The 8097-nt window shown below is 37.9% G+C and overlaps 1 protein-coding gene across 2 annotated transcripts in view; it reads right to left on the reverse strand.

Moving 5' to 3' along the window:
• Cdh18 (cadherin 18) overlaps positions 1-7593 on the reverse strand; it is a 739086-nt gene extending 731493 nt beyond the window's left edge. Inside the window, exon 1 of one of the 2 annotated variants that reach the window (XM_075975833.1) lies at positions 7212-7593. The gene's annotated coding sequence lies outside the window, so the exon portion shown is untranslated. The remainder of the gene's footprint in view (positions 1-7211) is intronic. The other variant, XM_075975835.1, reaches the window with a different exon arrangement.
• Positions 7594-8097: the final 504 nt, after the last annotated feature.

The following is an 8097-nucleotide window of genomic DNA, read 5'->3' on the forward strand; positions in this document are numbered from 1 at the left end:
AATCCTTTATTGTATAGGATTGTTTTGGCTATCCTGGGTTTTTTTTTTTCCATATAAAGTTGATTATTGTCCTCTCCAGATCTGTGAAGAATTTTGATGGGACCTTGACGGGGATTGCATTAAATCTATAAATTGCCTTTGGTAGAATTGCCATTTTTACTATGTTGATCCTCCCAATCCAAGAGCAAGGGAGATCCTTCAATTTTCTGGTATACTCCTCAATTTCTTTCTTCAATGCCTTAAAGTTCTTGTCAAATAGATCTTTCACTTCCTTGGTTAGAGTTACCCCAAGATATTTTATGCTGTTTGTGGCTATCTTGAAAGGTGAAGCTTCTCTGATTTCCCTCTCTGCTTCCATATCCTTTGTGTATAAGAGGGCGGCTGATTTTTTTGGAGTTGATCTTGTATCCGGCCACATTACTAAAGCTGTTTATCAGCTGTAAAAGTTCTTTGGTGGAGTTTTGGGGGTCGCTTATGTACACTATCATATCATCTGCAAATAACGAAAGTTTCACTTCTTCCTTTCCAATTTGAATCCCCTTGATCCCCTTATGTTGTCTTATTGCTATTGCTAGAACTTCAAGCACTATATTGAAGAGGTATGGCGAGAATGGACAGCCTTGTCGTGTTCCTGAGTTTAGTGGGATAGCTTTGAGTTTCCCTCCATTTAATTTGATGTTAGCTGTCGGCTTGCTGTATATAGCTTTTATTATATTTAGATATGACCCTTGTATCCCTAATCTCTCCAATACTTTTATCATAAAGGGATGTTGAATTTTGTCAAATGCTTTTTCAGCATCTAATGAAATGATCATATGGGTTTTTTTTCTTTCAGTTTATTTATATGCTGGATTACATTAATAGATTTTCGTATGTTAAACCAGCTCTGCATCCCTGGGATGAAGCCTACTTGATCATAATGGATAATTTTTCTGATGTGTTCTTGGATTCGGTTTGCCAGTATTTTGTTGAGGATTTTTGTATCGATGTTCATGAGTGAGATTGGTCTATAATTCTCTTTCTTGGTTGAGCCTTTGTGCAGTTTTGGTATCAGAGTAACTGTAGCTTCATAAAAGGAATTTGGCAATGGCTCTTCTGTTTCTATATTGTGAAATACTTTAAGGAGTATAGGTATTAGGTCTTCTTGGAAGTTCTGGTAGAATTCCGCATTGAAACCATCTGGTCCTGGGCTTTTTTTGGTAGGGAGGTTTTTGATAACCTCTTCTAATTCTTCGCGACTAACAGGTCTATTTAGATTGTTCACCTGGTCCTGGTTTAACTTTGGTATATGGTATTTATCTAAAAAAGTGTCCATTTCCTTTACATTTTCCAGTTTTGTGGCATATAGGCTTTGCAACAGACAAAGGTCTGATCTCCAAAATATATAGAGAACTCAGGAAACTAGACTTTAAAATGCTAATTAACCCAATTAAAAAATGGGGCACTGAACTGAACAGAGAATTCTCAGCAGAAGAAGTTCAAATGGCCAAAAGACACTTAAGGTTATGCTCAACCTCCTTAGCGATCAGGGAAATGCAAATCAAAACAACTTTGAGATATCATCTTACACCTGTCAGAATGGCTAAAATCAAAAACACCAATGATAGCCTTTGCTGGAGAGGCTGTGGAGGAAGGGGTACCCTCATCCATTGCTGTGGGGAATGCAATCTTGTGCAACCACTTTGGAAATCAGTGTTTCGTTTTCTCTGGAAATTTGGGATCAACCTACCCCTGGACCCAGCAATACCACTCCTGGGAATATACCCAAGAGATGCCCTATCATATGACAAGAGCATTTGTTCAACCATGTTCATAGCAGTATTATTTGTAATAGCCAGAACCTGGAAACAACCTAGATGCCCCTCAATGGAAGAATGGATGATGAAAGTGTGGAATATCTACACATAAGAGTACTACGCTGCGGTAAAAAACAATGACTTCTTGAATTTTGCATGCAAATGGATGGAAATAGAAAACACTATTCTGAGTGAGGTAACCCAGACCCCAAAAGATGAATATGGGATGTACTCACTCATAATTGGTTTCTAGCCATAAATAAGGGTCACGGAGTCTACAATTGGCGATCCTAAAGAAGCTAAGTAAGAAGGTGAACCAAAGGAAAAACATATAGTTACCCTCTTGTCTATGGGAAGTAAACAAAATTGCCGGGGAGAAAATCGGGATCTTGGGGGTGGGGTGGGATGGGGGTAAGGGGAGATGGGGAGAGAAAAGGGAGAAGGGGAGGATGGGGGGAACTTGGGGAAAAAGGAGGATTGGGATAAAGGAAGGTTGGATAGGGGAGTACAGAAGCACAATTCTTAGTTAAGGGAGCCACCTTAGGGTTGGCAAGAGACTTGAACCTAGAGTGGCTCACAGGAGCCCAAGCCGAGGTCCCCAGTTAGTTCCTTGGGCAGCTGAGTATAGGGAACCTAAAATGACCCTATCCTATAGCAATACTGACGAATATCTTGCATATCACCATAAAACCTTCATCTGGTGATGGATGGAGATAGAGACAGAGACCCACACTGGAGCACTGGACTGAGCTCCCAAGGTCCCAATGAGGAGCAGAAGGAGGGAGAACAAGAGCAAAGAAGTTGGGACCACGAGGGGTGCACCCACCCACTGAGACAGTGGAGCTGATCTACTGGGAGCTCACCAAGGCCTGATGGACTGTGACTGAAAAAGCATGGGTTAAAACTGGACTCTCTGAACATGGCGAACAATGAGGGCTGATGAGAAGCCAAGGACAATGGCACGGGGTTTTGATCCTATGCAATGTGCTGGCTTTGTGAGAGCCTAGCCAGTTTGGATGTTCACCTTCCTAGATATGGACAGAGCGGGGAGGACCTAGGATTTACCACAGGGCAGGGAACCCTGACTGCTCTTTGGACTGGAGAGGGAGGGGGAGAGGAGTGGGAGGAGGGGGAGAAGGGTGGGAGAAGGGGGAGAAGGGTGGGAGGAGGGGGAGGGAAATGGGAGGCTGGGAGGAGGTGGAAACTTGTTTTTTTTTTTCTTTCTCTTCTCAATGAAAAAATAAATAATAAAAAAAAAGAATTAGCCCCCTTCTCCCCCCAAAAAAAAAGCCTGGCTTGAGATTAAGTGAGGATGAGACAGCAAAAATTAGGTAGACAGCCCTCCAGTCAGAGGGAAGATTTGGCTGCCTCTTATTGGATAAAGGTACCCCCACAACACTACATGTCTGATCGTTCTGTGTCGTTGTGGGGCTGCAGGAATGGGTGGGTAGTGCACTCACCTTTCCCTGGGATAAGGAGGCTAGCACTGACTAGGGTAATATGGAGGCTCCAGAAGCAACTGGAGGTTCAAGAAGCCTGGTAACTGAAGGCTCAAAGACACGAGCAATGTAGAATAAATAAAATGCAAGTAGAACATTTTTCACACTGATGTGGGAGTCCCCTTTGTTTCTTGTGATTACCATTAATGAATAAAGAAACGTCTTTGGACCTATAGCAAGACAGAACTTAGGTAGGCAGGGAAAGCTAGGCTGAATGCTTGCAGAGTCAGAGAAAAGCCATGGAGCCTCCACCAGAGTCAGACATGCCGAAATTTTGCCAATAAGCCACTGCCATGTTAATATTAATATTTAATATTTAAGTTACTATTTAAGAGTGAGCCATTAGAAGCTAGACCTAATGCACCAAGCAGTGATTTAATAATATAGTTTCTTTGTGATTATTTCCTGGCTGAGCAGCCAGAAACCAACAAGTGGCCCTTTCTTCAACATCACACCCTTGACAATAAAATTTCAGTGCCAGAATTCTTATCCATTTGAATGTTAATAATTTGTATTATCACCATTGTTTTGTTTTAACATTATCTAGATAGATTTGGAATGACTTAGACACTATTAGATGCTTCTAATATTATTCCTTGCAACATACATAAATGCCCAGTTAGATAATATAAGCCCTACATCTATCCACCAAATAGATTGCTTGTTTCTAGTTTCATGTATATTTCTTGGATGTCTAAGCACATTCAGCCCTAAGCAATAATCTCTACAGCTCCAGAGAAAGAAAAAGTAGCTTTCATTCCAAGAAGAAAGTCCATAGTGCTGTTCACCTACCATTGTGCTGGAAAGTAATAGGAAAGGGACTTTTTTGTATTATGATCAGCTGTTGTAAAACCACACATGTTTGTCTATGGGAGTTCATGACTATGAAGAAAAGAAAACGTTTAAGGACTCAAAAATGCTCTTGTTACATGCATACTGACACTGATTTCATCATTTTATTTTTTGTTCTCCTGTACTTATGTTTATATAAAATTTTTAATCCTCTCTCTTAGCTAGATTCTGTTTGCTCTTTCTGAGAGTAAAATGCTTGAAGAGCAGTCACTGAGATTCTGTCTTAGACTCAGATATTTGAGAATAATGCAGATATTAAGTTCCTTAGATTGTTTTATAGTGGTGTCTCCATAACAGGCAGTCTTCAAAGATCACTAAATCACCACGTTTTACACAGTTCAGCCATTAAAATTTGTATTTATATGCATTAATAAATTCCAAGAATGAGAATCATATGGTATGTTCATTTTCATTTGAAAATAGATTTCTTACAGATCTTAATAGTGTCTGTTTTGTGGGCGCTTCAAATTCTTGAAGCAGTACACATTTGCCTTACAAGCAGGAGCAAATGCTGCAAGAACGCAGCATCCCCTTGCTGTGTTTCACTGAGTATATCACAGGGAGAAAGAGCCCCCTAATGGCTCAGAGAGCTACTGGAACAGAAGTGGACCTGCTTTCTCATTTCTTTTCTTTGGCGTGGTTAAAATAAGTAATCAGGAGAGACATCTGATACTATGGGAGTTAATGAGAGCGTGAATAAAAAGTCCAAGTGACCCCTCTCATACACTCAAAGAAAAAAGAGCACCTGAAGATGAACTTATTGAGTAAACTGTAGATTTCAGGCTGGAAATGACCCTGAGGTATCTTGCTCCCGGGACACTAGTCCTCTTTGATCCTGTTTGCAGAGAAAGATAATACAGAATGCCGGGGGAATATTAATTAAACAGCTGAAAACAGAAGTGCTCATTTTAAAAGAACTCTCTTGCTGCAATCACTGAATATTTCCTGCTAACCACATAAAGAATTAAATATTCTAATAGAAAGAGCAAATTTAAAAGGAATAAAGCAAGACTAAAGGTAAAATTGAAAGTCCTGTAAGACTCTGTCTACCTGTAGGAGGTACAGAGGTTAAGATGCTATTTCAAAAAGCTTTGAAAAGAATATTCTTTTTGTTACAAGAAAAATACTATGAAAACCACATATATTTATATTTAAATTAAAATGAGCTGATAAAATCATACAGTGCAACTGAGAGCTAATCTCTTTCACAGACTAATTTAACATAACCAATAAGAAGTATCATAAGAGAACTGTACTATAGAAATATATCTGGGCATTACTGTAAGAAAATTAAGCTTAAATAAGCATATAATATAGTTAAAACAAATAAATGATTTTGTTGAAAATAACTTCTGCCTACTCAGAACATAAGTCTAAAAATTTGCATAAAATTGCATAATACTTCTGACAATATTGACATGCTCCTCGGAAAACACAATTAACACTGAATGTTGAATGTAGTATTGGATATACCAGATTTAAAACAAGTGCAGAGTTTCTGTTAAAGGTATTGTTGCTTCAATGTAAGTATGTGCCAGGATGCCTTCATTTCACAATTGGGTGATTGAATCTCTCTCACAATACTCAAAATAAGTAAACATAAAAATTGTTCACGTTACTCAGTTAAAAACAAAAGAAGCAATACCCATAACAACATACCAATATAGATATATAGCTATATATTACTCATATATAATACCCATAATATATATAATACCCACATATATAACTATATAATACCCATAACAACATACCAATATAGATATATAACTATATTTACAATATATTTATTATCTTATGGCATTGTCCTGACCAACAGAACTATCCAAACCTCTAAAATTGTAATTGAAAGAAAATATGATATAATGAAGGTATGTATTTTGTATATAGGATTTTTTTATTTTAAAAGATATCAAAGATGAAATAAAACACAAATAAAGCAGTTCAAGGTATGTATGTTCTTAACTTCAGATATTTTGCTTCCAAGAGTCTGGCAACTTTGTAAATATTTTAAAAATGGAATAGAATATTAAAAAGTTTGATCACTTTTCACATAGTAGTAAGTTCTCTGATAAAAAAAAAAGAGCAACCCAGAGAACCTCACTCAAAAGAATCAAGAAACTCTTATGATAAATTAGCTCTTCACTGATACAAAAGTAAATGCCTTTACACATTAATATCACAAATCATAGTACCTCCAACAAGAAGAAATAAACTCCTTTCACTATCACGCTCTCCCATTGCAGTTAATATTTTGACCCACACCCTAAGGTCAGTCATTCCCATCAGTACTGCATGCTCCAGCATTATGCCTGTTCCATTTCATCGGTTTCTTGAAAAATAATTTTCTAAAACCCTGCTCCCAGGAGAGAATTTTATATTGTAAAAACCACATGTGTTCACGGCACTTTGCCTGCACATACCGTCTCTGACACTTTAAATATTAATTGATAGTACTGCGGCTCAGCAGTGAACTCTAGAATACCTAAGCATCTCCAGACTCAAATTTCTGTCCTTAGCACAGGACTCTTAATAACAAGCACAACATCCACAGCCATAATAGAAGGGCAGTCTAATGTCACATTTTTGGGACACAGCCTGCTTACTCTGAAAAGTTAAAACTACACTTAGAAGACAGATTTCACAAAGAATAAGGAAACGGTAGCTTCTATGTTTGTATTAAATTAAAGCTTGCAGTTCATGCAATAATGGTACTTCTTGATATGTTTTCATTATCAAAGTTATTAATCACCATAAAAGCAATGTTTTTGAACATTTGTTGTAATACAGGCACTAAAATGACCTTACTCTTTTTAGGACAGATTTGGCTTAATTATATTTTATACGTGGAGAATGTCCTACATAAATACACTCTGTGAGGATGGTATTAAAAAGTGAACGTACCTGTGGATAAGCATATAAATATATTCATTTAAACACATTACAACATTGACTCTAATATTGTGCTGCAAACTCAGTTTTAAAAGCATGCTTAGCTACTACGTGCCTTACTGTGGCTTTCTGAAAGGAAACACATGACAAGAAATGATAATAATTTCCTTACCTGGAACATGAAACTGTTCTCTCTGCAACGTAGACATGAAGAGGGGCTGTGTTAGGGCTTGATTTTTGTTTTCTCTTCAGATCTGCTTGAATGCTGCACGAGTGTGTTGAGCTGTTCCAAGGTGAAGTCTGTTATTTTTCGCTGGCTCTCAGAGCTGACATCCTTTTGTAAAAGAAACAGCAGCTCAGTAAGTTGTTGACTGAGGCAGCTGGGAAGCAGGATTATCCGGCACCAGCAGCCACAGAGTGATAGGCTCTCTTTCTCCTCTCTCTCTCTCTCTCTCTCTCTCTCTCTCTCTCTCTCTCTCTCTCTCTCTCTCTCCCTCCCTCTCCCTGCTGCTCACTCAGCTCTATGTCTTAGTTCCTGCTGCTGCTATGTAATCAATCTAGCCTGTCTGAAGCTAATAGTCCCCTATTTAACCAGCCAATCAATAGCAAGGTTCCCACTGCTGGTCCCAAGAGCCTTTTCCAAGAGTGGTACAAGCAATAAGAGTTTTGCCAGCAGTTTAGTCAAGTATTTTTCATTATTTTATCTTCCTTAACGATAGGATTTGAGAGAGCAGAGACTCAAAGCAAGCTCAGTGTTATTACAGATGTTTGCATTTTAAACTTTAACCCTTCCTTTACAACTGGCAGCAATTTATAATTACACATATTCACCTTTCTGTCATTATTTGAGATGTGTTGCAGAACAACAATGAGTAATATAATATTTTATACATACAGATGATATATAGATAGATGATAGATAGGCAATAGATGATAGATAGATGATAGATAGATGATAGATAGATAGATAGATAGATAGATAGATAGATAGATAGATAGATATAAATAAATTAGTGGCACAGTTGCTTACACAGGAATCTGCTTTGAGCTGGAAACAA

The sequence above is a fragment of the Microtus pennsylvanicus genome, chromosome 6, assembly GCF_037038515.1.
Source record: "Microtus pennsylvanicus isolate mMicPen1 chromosome 6, mMicPen1.hap1, whole genome shotgun sequence".
Lineage (NCBI taxonomy): Eukaryota > Metazoa > Chordata > Mammalia > Rodentia > Cricetidae > Microtus > Microtus pennsylvanicus.